Genomic DNA, 14,445 nt, shown 5'->3' with positions numbered 1-14,445 from the left:
GGATCCTCCCGGACCAGGGCTCAAACCCGTGTCCCCTGCATTGGCAGGCGGAATCCCAACCACTGCGCCACCAGGGAAGCCCAGCATTCCCATTTTAATGATACATAGTCTTTCCTCCATAAGCATAGTATAATTTTTCATTTGTTTTTTTTCTTTCATGCCTTTTATTAAAATTTTTAATTTTCTGCATAAAGATCTAGCCATCTCCTAAAGATTTATTCCTAGATTCGTATGGTTTTTGTTGACATTTTAAATGACATCTTTTCAAATTTTTATTTTTGCTTCTAAATAGGACATGTAAATGACTATTTGTTATTGATGTATCCAGTAATCTTTCTGATCACTTTCATTAGTTCCAATAATTTAGAATTTCTTGGGATTCTCTGGGGGAGGTAATAGTAGTAATCCAGTCAAATTATCAGACTTTTAAAGAGAGACAATTTTCAGGGTAGAGGGAACCAAATGGGCTATAGAAAGTTGTGTGTCTCTGTGTGTGTGTGTGTGTGTGTGTGTGTCTACATGTGCCTGGTATGATGAAGTTTTGTTTCTTCCTTTCATAATCTGTATACTACTTTCTTTTCTTTTTTATCTTGTTGCTTAGGACTTTTAGCGAAGCAGTGAAGTTGGCATCCTTGATTATTGACAAGTTATGAAGAAAATGTTTCTAATCCAATAAGAACAATTTCTTGCATAAATTTATCAGGTTAAAGATATGCTTTTCTATACCTAAACTCATAAATGTATGTTGAAATTTATCAAATACTCTTTCTAAGTCTATTAAGAATATAATTTAGGGACTTCCCTGGTGGTGCAGTGGTTAAGAATCCGCCTGCCAGGGCAGGGGACACGGGTTCGATCCCTGGTTCGGGAAGATCCCACGTGCTGTGGAGCAACTAAGACCGTGTGCCACAACTACTGAGCCTGCACTCTAGAGCCCATGAGCCACAACTACTGAGCCCGTGTGCTGCAACTACCAAAGCCCATCCACCTAGAGCCCGTGCTCCACAACAAGAGAAGCCACCGCAATAAGAAGCCTGACCACCGCAACAAAGAGTAGACCCTGCTCGCCGCAACTAGAGAAAAGCCCGTGCGCAGCGATGAAGACCCAGTGCAGCCAAAAAAAAAAAAGAATATAATTTATTATCCCAATAAGAAGTCAATATGGTAAACTGCACTCGTGCATTGTCTTTGAATTAAGTCATGTTAAGATTTTTTTTAAACAAACACTAATTAATCATAATATGTTAGAATTTTTGGTACATTTGTGCATTTGGTTTTGATACTTTTAAGGGAATTTTGTGTTTATACTTCTAAGTGAGGTTATAGTGTAATTTTCCTTTGCTCTTACTGTCTTTTACTTGGTCTTGGTGTTAAGATCGTAGTGTTTCAATATTTTAAAAATGTTAAATATTGTGAACATAACATTTTTGGTGTTTGGTACAAAATTAGGTGCTCAATATTTCCCTTATGCTTTTCTCTTATCTAGTTTCTTAATTAAAAAAAAAAAGAAAGAAAGAAAGAAAGAAAAGAAAAAAGAAATGGGGCTTGCAAAACTTACTGCTCGTAGGATTAAATAAAATAACATGTAAAAGTGCCTAAGGCAGTGTTTGGCATGTTAGAGGATTCATTAAATGCTAGCTCACTTGCCCTTTCCCTTTGGCTATGTATTTTTGAAAAAAGGCAGAAAAGGCAGGCACAGTGAAATGCTTTTTTCGAAGCCAGCTTAAAACAGTCATCAACACTGAAGTCAGTTTCCATACAAAATGTTACTTTCAGAAATACACAGAGAGTTCATTTGCATAATCGCTCTCCAGGCTAGGAACCTGTCCCTTAGGGGTTATCATTATTTAAATCTAAGTCAGGTTATTACCATTCTTCATGCTGAGCTGCTTGGCTTTGCTTCCTTCCCTTTCCCTTGACTGCTGCAGCTACATCACTCTGAACGGGAGCTTGACCAACAGCTCCAATACAGGGAAGTTTAGGGCAAAAAGCAGTGTGTCCAAGTGGAAAGAGCATGGAGTGCAAATCCCAGCTCCATTTCCCACTAGCTAGGGTACTCTGGGGAAATGACTTCATAACTTCTAACGTGGGAGCTGTTAGGTTGTTAAGTTTAATTGATGTTGTGTGGATTACATATACCATTCTAACCCAAGGTAAACTCTAATTATATTAGCACCCTTCCTTCCTTGCCACCTCTGCCATTGGAAAGCAATAACACACCTCAGAAAAGAAACATAGGCAAACTAGGGAAAATCGAACTGGCAGTGAAAAAACCAAAAAAAAGATATTTAGTTAAATAGAAGAACATTTTACCTGTGAGAATCATTTTTTGGGGAAGAGAGTAAACACCATAGAGTCGAGGGACACAAGAAAAGGGGGCATTAAATTTCTCATCAGGTGCTGTGGGAAGGAATGTATCAAAAGTTCTCTGGAGAGAGCAGGAATACACTTGAGCATGCAGAGAATTGGAATGGAGGTGCCAATTAGAGCAAAGGATAATAAAACATGAAATATGTTAAGCATCTATCAAATGAGGGCTGTGTGACAGGAATAATGAAATGCAGAAGAAAGAGATCACACATGAGTTATCTTCTGTGCTTTCTTTTACAAACCAGAGTTCTTAGCTGATTTAATGCTCACCAAGACTCCTTACAGTAGGTACGGTATTATGTCTACTTTATATCTGAAGAAACTGAGTTTCAGACACATTAAACAATTTGTCCAAGACTGCTCAGCTATGAAGTGCCTGAGTTGGATTCCAACCAAGTCCAGCTAATTGCAAACATCCTGCCACTCTACAACATGGCTTCCTCTTGGGAAGCTAACCATGTTGGGTCCTCTACTTTTTAAGTTTAATAAGGTGCCCAGTAGAGCTTATGGAATTTGCTTGTGAGTCTCTGTGCCTGTGAAGAGTTTCTAAGGGAGGATACCCACAGCACACAGACAGTGGGCAAAGGTGCTAATGGTGACCACAGTACACACTTACTGAAGATTGATGGCCATTGGAGGACTCCTTACAGAGAATATGAAAATCCAGTTCGTGATCGATAGCGTCATGTTTTCACCATCATCACACACGTTGTTTCTTTCCACAGTCCACAAAAAGTTCCAGAGAATTGGCTTTGTATCACATGGCACTGGGCACCAGGAATAAAATGTAATATATACACTCCCTTGTCCTCTAGAGGTGTGCTCCCTAGCATAGTGTAGCTATTTAAGAATACATTAATTAAATAAAATTAAACATTCACTTCCTTGGTCTCATTTAGTTGCATTTAAAGTACACACTAGGCACAGTGACTAGTGTTGACCATACTGAACATAGCAGGTATAGAGCACATATATCATTGTAGAATGTTCTACTGGAAGCCTGAATTAGAGGCTCCTAATTCGGATATGGGATGGAGTTAAGCTTCTAAATTTACTGCCATCACTGTCCTACTGCTCCCAGCTAACTTGTCTATAAGCATGTTCTAGGTGGTTTAATCCTCCAAATCATCATACGAGGAAAGGACGTTGGATGAAGAGACCAAGGCTCAGAGTGTTAAACTAATTTACCCAAAGGCTAGTAAGCAGTGGAGCCTGGATTAAAAGGCAGGAGTGTCTGATTTCAGGGCCCAGGCTCTCAACTAATGGGTAATACTTGTTACACCCAAAATACAGTGTGGTACATGAAATAGTTGTATTGTGTGCAAGTTCTATAATGAGTACAGAAAGCTAGGATTGCTCAGGGAAATCTTCACCAAAGAAAGAATAACAAGGAAAGGTTTTGAAATGTAAATGAAAGTTGCTTAAGTAGACAAGATGAGAAAAGGAAATACAAGCAGCGGGTAGAAAAGCAACAAAGCGAGAGAGAGGCATGGGCATATACACACTACCAAACGTAAAATAGATAGCTAGTGGGAAGCAGCCGCATAGCACAGGGAGATGAGCTTGGTGCTTTGTGACCACCTAGAGGGGTGCGATAGGGAGGGTGGGAGGGAGGGAGACGCAAGAGGGAAGAGATATGGGAACATATGTATGTGTGTAACTGATTCACTTTGTTATAAAGCAGAAACTAACACACCATTGTAAAGCAATTATACTCCAATAAAGATGTTAAAAAAAAAAAAAAGAAAAGAAAAGAAACACAATGTTCCGGATTGCCTCCTCAAGCCAGTCCTATTTTATATATTTTGTTGTTGAGATTTTCCAAAATTTATGTCTTGGGCATCTATATGTGCTTGTTATTGTGCTAGCTAGACCTTATGGATATAAGCGTAAGAGTTTGTCATACTTTCTGGAAGTTCACAGTCTACAAAGAACATACCTTGGCCAAGGAACCAAATTAGGACAACACTATAGTAAGTCCTATGTCATATTAAAACTTATCCATCCAATGCTATTGTCATAGAATCTAATAGAATCAGTATTAAGGGAAACTGGGAGGTCAAAAATCCCACTTTCTATCCAAAGGATGAACGGTTTTATCTTCATCCCTAATTTTCATCGTCTCCACTGACACAGTTAAGGAGATGAACGTAATTGTTAAAAGTCTGCACTGGAAAAAGTAAACCTTACTTTAAATATCTTATCTGCCATTTACTACACGTGCAACTTTTGGGCAATGAAAACCTTTCCAAATACTTTTCTAATCTGGGGAATGGGAATATTAATTAATAGCATCTTTATCAAGGTGCTACTGTGAATATTTTCATAAGCTCATGTGTATAAATATGCTTAGCTTATACCATGGATCTGCCCCATTGTTTAAACTGAAAAAAATAAGAGCTGTGTCACTTTCATAGGAAAGGGACGTATCTAAACAGTTCTAATTATTAAAATCTTCCTTGTAAGTGACTAAGAGGTATATTTTGTCTTTCCAGGATATTTTTTTCCTTCTCTTAGTACAATATCTCTTTTTGCAAAAACCTTATAGTGGAGGTTGTTGTTACTGTTATTATTATATAGTTTATCCAGCAATTTTAACATTTCAACCCAATCTCCAATGGAATAGAAGGAAGACATGCAACATTACTTAATAGTTATTTAAATAGTCCGTTTCATAGCTCCTCACAACTGTGCCCCCACAAGTGGGCTGCAGAATCATCACATCTATTCATATTTTATAGCTAAATACCAGGTATAGCAAGAATTTTATGCATTTTGCATGTGGTATAGGGGGAAAATACACTTTTGTAAAACTAAACTGGCCAGGTCTACTTTATCACAAAAGATCCTATTCCCCAAATCCTGTCAGTTTTCTATCCGTTCTGCATGACTCCACATCGAACATTTAAAATGAGGTTACACAATGGCATTACCGTAGAGGAAACTGCTTAGATATCTCAGTTCTCTCAAGAACGTTCACCTCATCCTTCCTAGTAACCTTAAGCCTGTCCTGATGTTTTAATAACAGAATTATTTTCACTACAACTCAGAGCAGAAGAGTTACAAGTTTGCTCAAAAGAAACTCTGCCTATGCAAACTTAGTATGTAAAACTAAATGTAATTTATTTTTTAAGGCTAATTGTGGTTTTTCTAAGAAGCTACACCCTATGTGCTCTACATTTAGGTTTCATGGCATTAAATTTTTATGAGCTTAATTTTCATCAGTTTCTTAAATTCAAGAGGCAATTTCAGTAATAGTATATGAGTTTCATAAACAACAAGTATATATGTATAACGTTGTTTAATCAGGAAAATCAAAACGTTAAATTTTCTGTGATCCTTTTTAAAAGGAGTTTTTCTTAGGATGGTATAATTTTCAGAATTTTGTTGTGCATGATTTTTTCTAGTACTTTTCAATGATATTATATTTAGCTCCAAATGATTAAAAAATCTAGCTATTTACAAATATAGCTTACATGTGAACATAATGTTCTTCAATTGACTTCAATTGACTTTATTAATTCTCATTATTAAAAGAATCTGCATAAGCAACTCCATCTTATTTGCATACATCTTGAATTTTAATTTGACAAATGCATAGAGTCATGGATTCACCATTACAGTATCATACAGAATAGTTTCATTGCCACAGAAATTCCCTGTCCTTCACCTGTTCATCCCTATGCTCACTGCTCCCTCTATTTGAAGCCCTGCAACCACTATCTTTTCATTGTATCTACAGATGTGCCATTCCCAGCATGTCATATAATGGTAATCAGATATTATGTAGCCTTTTCAGACTGACTTCTTTTGCTTAGCAATAAGCATTGAAGCTCATCCATAGCATGATAGCTCATTTCTTTTTATCACTGAATAATATTCCATCGTATGAATGTAACAAAATGTGCTTACAGATACATTGGTTGCTTCCAGTTCTTGGTGATTATACATAAAGCTGCTATAAAACTTTGCATGCAAGTTTTTTGTGTACACATACGTTTTGAAATCAGTTACACACATGACTACAATTCCATTGTATGCTAAGACTATATTTACCTTTGTAAGAAGGTGACAAACTGTGTTTCCAAGTGTCTGTTCCATTTTACACTCCCACTGGCAATGAGTGAAAATTCCTGTTACTCCATCTTCTCACCAAAAACTGGTAGTGTAAGTTTGTTATATTTTAGCAATTCTAACAGGTGGTGGTGGTATCTCCTTGCTGTTTTAATTTGCAATTCCAAAAAACAAATGATGTTGATCTATTTTTATATGTTTATTAACCATCTGTGTACAGCCGTACCTCATATTATTGTGCTTCACTTTATTGCACTTTGCAGATACTGTGCTTTTTACAAATTGAAGGTTTGTGGCATTCTGTGTTGAGCAAGTCCATCACCGCCATTTTTCCAACAGCATTTGCTCACTTTGTGTCTCTGTGTCACATTTCGGTAATTCTCACAATATTTCAAACTTTATTATTATTATATTTGTTAAGGTGATCTGTGATCGTTTTTTTTTGTTTTGTTTTGTTTTGTTTTTTTCGGTACGCAGGCCTCTCACTGTTGTGGCCTCTCCCGTTGCGGAGCAACAGGCTCCGGATGCGCAGGCTCAGCGGCCATGGCTCACGCGCCCAGCCACTCTGCAGCATGTGGGATCTTCCCGGACCAGGGCACGAACCCCTGTCCCCTGCATCGGCAGGCGGACTCTCAACCACTGCGCCACCAGGGAAGCCCGATCAGTGATCTTTGATGTTACTACTACAACTCGCTGAAGGCTCAGATGATGTTTAGCATTTTTTAGTAATAAAGTATGTTTGTTTTTTTTTTTGCGGTACGCGGGCCTCTCACTGCCGTGGCCTCTCCCGTCGCGCAGCACAGGCTCCGCATGCGCAGGCCCAGCGGCCATGGCTCACGGGCCCAGCCGCTCCGCGGCACGCGGTATCCTCCCGGTCCGGGGCACGAACCCGCGTCCCCTGCATCGGCAGGCGGACCCTCAACCACTGCGCCACCAGGGAAGCCCAGTAATAAATTATTTTTAATAAAGGTATGTATATTTGGTTTTTTAGATGTAATGCTTTGTACACGTAATAAACCACTGTATAAACCAAACAATCTGTGTGACTCACTTTATTGTGATATTCTTTATTACAGTGCTCTGGAACTGAACTAGCAATATCTCTGAAGTATGCCTGTATATTTTTTTGTTAGATGCCTATTCATATCTGTTGCCCATTTTTAATTGAGTTGTTTTCTTACTGTTGTTTCAAGAGTTCTACATATACTTTGATTAGAAAATCTTTATTTGATATGTTTTGCCAGTCTTTTCTCCTGGTCTGTGCTTGTCTTTTCATTGTCTAACTGTTTTCACAGAACTTTTTAATTTTAATGAAATCCAACGTATTAAAATTTTCTTCTTATATCACACTTTTGATATTGCACCTAAAAATTCATCAACTAGCTTGAGGTCACCTAGGTTTTTGCCTATGTTTTTTTACATATTTTATAGTTTTGAACTGTGCACGTAGGTCTATGATCTATTTTGACTTAGTTTTTCTGAAAAGTGTGATGACTGTGTTAGGATTCATTTTTTGGATACGGACATCCAATTGTTTCAGCACCATTTGTGGAGAAAGACTATCCTTTCTCCATTCAGTTATGCTTGTTCCTTTGTCAAAGATTGCATGGCTATGTTGTGTGGGTCTATTTCTGAGATCTCTGTTCTGTTACATTAATCTGTTTATTTTCCCTCACCAATACCACATTCTCCTGATTATTGTAGCCTTGTAGTAAGTTTTGATATTGGGAAGTTAGAGTCCTTCAATCTTGTTTTTCATTTCTGAATTTGAGGATTAGCATGTCAATTTCTACAAAGAATCAGCTGAAATTCTTATAGGAATTATGTTGAATCTGTGCATCAACTTGAGAATTATTGCCATCTTAAAAATACTAAGTTTTATGATCCATGGACAAAGATGATTTATGGGTTTTTATTTTTTCCCATTTACTTAGATCCTTTATTTCTTTAACAATATTTACAGTTTTTCAGAGTTGTTTTCAGTTTTGTTAAATAATTCTTAAATGTTTTATTTTTTGATGCTATTTAAATTCAATTGTTTTCTTAATTTCATTTTTGGACCGTTTATTGCAAGTGTGTAGCAATACAACTGATTTTTGCATACTGAGTTTGTATCCTGCAACCTTGCTGAATTTGTTAATTTGTTCTAATGGTTTCCTGGTATAATAGATTCTTTAAGATTTTCTACATACAAGATCATGTCACTTGTGAATATAGATGGATTTACCTCTTCCTTTGCCCCTAATTTTTCATTTTCTTGCCTAATTTTCCTGGCTAAAACTTCTACCACAGCATTAAATAGAAGTGATAAGAGTGCACATTATTGTCTTGTTACTGATCTTAGCAGGAAACATCAAATCTCTCACCATTATGATGCTAGGATATTCCCTATCAGGTTTAGAATGTTCATTTCTATTCCAAGTTTGTTGAGTGCTTTATCGTAATAGAGTATTTGATTTTGTTAAATGCTTTTTCTGTGTATATTAAGATGATTTTTTTTTATTCTATTGATATGGGGATTGTTTGTTTTTTACTCTATTGATAGAGTATACAATCAGTCCTTTGTATCCCTGGGCACTGGATCCATGAATTCAACTAATTTCAGATCAAAAATATTTTTGAAAAATTCGGTAAAATGGCAAAAAGCAAAACTTGAATTTGCTGTGCACCTTTTCATTTCTCTAAGCACTGTATGAATGTCTATTTCATTATTTGTATTAGTAATTCTTTGTTTTTCTTTTGTTAATCTAGATAAAGATGTTTGTTTTGTTAACCTTTACAAAGAACAAGCTTTTAGTTTCACTATTTTCTCTACTGTTTTCCTATTCTCTATCTCATTAATTTCTGCTTCAATTTTTATTAGTTCCTTCCTTCTGCTTGCTTAAGGCTTAATTGCTCATCTTTCTCTAGTTTACTAAGATCAAAGCTAAGATTATTGATTTTGGTTCTTCCTCTTTTTTTTCCCCTAATGTATGCATTTATACTATATATTTCCCTCTAAGCAATTTCATTCACTTGCACATATCTTGGTAAGATGTATTTTAATTTTCTTTTAGTTCAACATATTTTTTAAAGTAACTTGAGACATCTTCTTTGACATGTGTGCTACTAGAGTGTATATTTAATCATGGAATATTTGTGGATTTTCCAGAATTTTTTTGTTATTGATTTTTAGCTTAATTCCATTGTAGTCTGAGAACATATTATGTATGAATTACATTGAAGTTTTTGAAAGTGTGTTTTATGGCTTTGAAAGTGGTCTATTGTGATGACTATTCCAACTGAACTTGAGAAGACTGCATACTCTGCCCTTAATGAATGGAGTATTCTATAAATATCAATTAAATTAAATTGGTTGATAGTGCTCTTAATGTCAACTATACTCTTACTTATTTTCTCTCTGCTTGACCTATCAATTACTACCTGAGGGATGTTGAAGGTCTCCGGTGATAATGGTGGATTTGTCTATTTCTCCTTGCAGTTCCATCAGTTTTTACCTTATGTATTATTAGACGCATACACATTTAGGAGTTGAAGAAATGCTCTTCTCCCAGGTCAGATAAGGCTCTGGTAGTGTCTTTTACCAGAGCAGGTCTCTGTTATGGAGAACACTTGGGCATATTTCACAGGGATTACTCTTTCCCCATTGTTCCATGAGGGGCTCTTGGTTCTTTATCATGAGAACCTTTTGGTGACCCTGAAGGTAAAACTCACAGATGTATGGCACCCTCCTAAAGCTGTAGCCCCGGGATTTCCTCAGTTTTCTGGTAGTCCACACTCAACCTCCAGTAATTATTCAAAATTAACACCTTTGTGTTTTTACCTGTTATGGCTCCAGAAATTTCTGTGCCAAGAAAGCAGATTCACTCAATGTACCTGAATGTTTAGACTTCAGGGTAACAGTTTGTCCTGTGAATTCTATCCTCTGAAGGGCTCAAGAAAAATAGCTGAGAAGTTTTCCAGCTTTTTCTTGTTATAAGGTTGGGAGTGAAAATTTTCAAACTTTTTACATATTGGAGCTGAAACCAGAAACTCAGTAGTGATGTTTTTAGATATGAAAAAAATCTAAGTATCTTAGATTGCATTTGTCTTGAAGCCGGGCTTGAGAAAAGGGTTCATGTTTAACTAATTTATGTAGGAGTTGATTCCAGAAAGCTTGAATATTATGGAAGAAGAAACTTGAGACAGGGAAAGAAAGAAAACCCAAACAGGGTATGTTTATGAACATATTTCTGTTACAGGTAAGGGGGGTCTTACCCTGAAGGATTTAATCAAGTCCTGCTGAGAGTTTTGGTGTGTTATGTAAAACGTATGGGCAAGAAACTTGGTGGTTATGAACAGATTCTCATTTGTCATTGATTGAAATGTGCTCCCAGGGCATTAGATTCTTAGAACGTCAGGATGCCATGAGAAAAAGTCCTCAAGTGGAGAACAGCAGTTGATCACAGTAAGAAGCCCGTGGCTAAAGGATGGGGATACTGATGGCCTTTGCTGCACCAGAGATGCATTCCAATGCATACATCACACACATAGTAAGTGACTACAGCCAGGGATAAAACTCACGACTTTCTGACTCCAGTGTGCTCTCTATACTCTTTACCAAGTACTTTTCTTCCCAAGAAAATATAGTACTTATAAAGTTCCACAAAATTCCTTTTTTTTTTGACATATATTCTGTTTAGAATTTATCAAATGTTTCAAAAGATATAAGAGTTCTGCTGATCTTGCAATCTGACCCTGCAACAAGTAGCCCGAAGGAAGCTACAGGAAATGTCTTAGCTTGCAAGGCACTGATCTTGGGCTCATCGTACAGAAAGATATCCAGCTTTGAGGATGAAACACTTGTGGAGTAATGATATTCTCTGTTTGCTGCTCTTCTCTGTCCCTTGAAAGTGCCTTCCACCCAAAAGTATAATTTAGAAATAATTTACATTTCTAAGCTTCACTGATTTTCTATCTAAAGTTATAAGAAGAATTCAACTTGTAGTTTCTTTAAGAACTTCTATTAAAAAACTTTTTTTTTAAATTATCTCAAAATATATTCATTTGAATTGTTGAGAATTTAGTTTAATTCAGACAGTACTCTAGGTGTAGAGGACCTAGAGTGGAAAGATTTAATATTCAATATGTCCAGAAAGTCACTGAAGTACAGAAATCTATTGTTCTCTTTTTATTTTCCACAATTATATACTCTCTAAAATTCATGTAAAATCTTTGTACAAGTCCATTTTACTCATTGCTACTTCTCTTTCAAACCCACAGCAAGGCTTTCTCTTCTGATTGAAAAGCTGCGAACTGAAAGATTCTCCTTGATGTTGTTAGTATAAAATAGGGGAAGTTCAGAGTAGTGCTCACATATATAGATTCAAAATCAGATTTTCTTCTAATTACGGTTCTTTTACTTTGGCATGGCTTTTTTTTCAAGTTACTTTTTAAAGTAATTTGTGGCTTTGGACAAGTTACTTAATCCATCAGGGTATCAGTTTATTTATAAAATAGGGGAAATAATACAACTTACCAGTAACTGGTGTACTAGATGCTCAATAAAGTTTACTGCTATTAAAGAATTCCATAGGCTTCAATGTGTTTAACAATTAGCACTTCATTTCCTACACTGCAATCTTAAACACAGTCAACAAGATTACCAATAGCTGTCTCATGAAACCTAAGGAGACAACCTTTTGCTGCTTCAAAAAGTGCATGTTTCAATATACAGACTTGATTATTAAAATGAACATATATTAAAGTTATATGCCCGACCTTCAAATGCCCCTGCCCCTTGCTCTATGCTCCTAGACTTCCAAGTAGACTTAAATCATCTATGGAGTTGGAAACACTGATAATTTTTTTTTTTTGGAAAATATCTAAAGTGGTATTTTTTTCAGCTTTTGTGAGTAGTAGCTGAAAATAGATTTCAATAAAACAAATTAAAACCATTTAACCCCCCCAAATGTCCCTCAAACAAACCAAAACAAACCAATCAAGAAATTCACCCATTTGTGCTGACTTCATCAGTTTGATTTCCTATTGAATTGTTTCCAACTTGGGTTCCTTGCTAATTTAGAATTTTGCAGAATGTTCATTAAGTTTACAGTTGGCTGAAATTGTGAGTTTGCTTTTCATGAATTTGGGTGAGAAAAGAAATCTAAGTAATATTTGTCAAACTCATGAAATTTTCATGAGTAAATAAAAACACCTATTTTTGCTTGATAAGTATTTTACTTCTTGGTCCCATGGTTCCTTGATATGAAAATCATTGGGACAATCATTAGGAGAACTTTCTCTATGGTTGGGACAAATTATTGGGTGATTTAGATAACCATAAAATTAAAATCATCATTTCTCACTGAAGCAGGCAATTTTGCTTAAAGACATATGCATGCACACTTTAATTTGGAAATCCAAAATCAATCAGTAAATTATGTAGTTAAATTCATGGTGTATCAGACCTTGGGATTTTCTCCTTCTCTATTCAGCAACATTTCCTTGGCATCATAGGTCGGTGAATTTATACATAAATTATTTATTGGATCCAAGAAATCAGATGAGACCAGAGGGCAGACAGAAGAAGCAAGAAGTACTACAATCCTGCAGCCTGTGTAACACAAACCACATTCACAGAAAGATAGACAAGATGGAAAGGCAGAGGGCTATGTACCAGATGAAGGAATAAGATAAAACCCCAGAAAAACAACGAAATGAAGTGGAGATACGCAAACTTCCACAAAAAGAATTCAGAATAAGGATAGTGAAGATGATCCAGGACCTTGGGAAAAGAATGGAGGCAAACATTGAGAAGATGCAAGAAATGTTTAAAAAAGACCTAGAAGAATTAAAGAACAAATGAACAGAGATGAACAATACAATAACTGAAATGAAAACTACACTAGAAGGAATCAGTAACAGAATAATTGAGGCAGAAGAACGGATAAGTGACCTGGAAGACAGAATGGTGGAATTCACTGCTGCAGAACAGAACAAAGACAAAAGAATGAAAAGAAATGAAGACAGCTTAAGAGACCTCTGGAACAACAGTAAACGCAACAGCATTCGCATTATAGGGGTCCCAAAAGGAGAAGAGAGAGAGAAAGGACCAGAGAAAATATTTGAAGAGATAGTAGTCGAAAACTTCAATAACATGGGAAAGGAAATAGCCACCCAAGACCAGGAAGCGCAGCGAGTCCCATACCAGATAAACCGAAGGAGAAACACACCAGGACACATAGTACTCAAACTGGCAAAAATACATAAGGCAACTGCTAACAGCTATAAAAGAGGAAATCGACAGTAACACAATAATAGTGGGGGACTTTAATACCTCACTAACACCAATGGACAGATCATCCAAAATGAAAATAAATAAGGAAAGAGAAGCTTTAATTGATACAATAGACCAGAGAGATTTAATTGATATTTATAGGACATTCCATCCAAAAACAGTACATTACACTTTCTTCTCAAGTGTGCACAGAACATTCTCCAGGAGAGATCACATCTTGGGTCACAAATCAAGCCTCAATAAATTTAAGAAAATTGAAATCATATCAAGCATCTTTTCTGACCACAGCGCTATGAGATTAGAAATGAATTACAGGAAACAAAACATAAAAAACTCAAACACATGGAGGCTAAACAATATGTTACTAAATAATGAAGAGATCACTGAAGAAATCAAAGAGGAAATCAAAAAATACCTAGAGACAAATGACAATGACAACATGATGATCCAAAACCTATGGGATGCAGCAAAAGCAGTTCTAAGAGGGAAGTTTATAGCTATACAAGCCTACCTAAAGAAACAAGAAAAATCTCAAGTAAACAATCTAACCCTACACTTAAGGAACTAGAGAAAGAAGAACAAACAAAACCCAAAATTAGCAGAAGGAAAGAAATCATAAAGATCAGAGCAGAAATAAATGAAATAGAAACAAAGAAAACAATAGCAAAGATCAATAAAACTAAAAGCTGGTTCTTTGAGAAGATAAACAAAATTGATAAACC

Source organism: Delphinapterus leucas, chromosome 20 (genome assembly GCF_059928025.1).
Source record: "Delphinapterus leucas isolate spDelLeu-1000000601 "Yukka" chromosome 20, BTC_Dleu_Yukka2, whole genome shotgun sequence".
Classification (NCBI taxonomy): domain Eukaryota; kingdom Metazoa; phylum Chordata; class Mammalia; order Artiodactyla; family Monodontidae; genus Delphinapterus; species Delphinapterus leucas.
The sequence above is the reverse complement of the archived record's forward strand: the minus strand, read 5'-3'. Positions refer to the sequence as shown.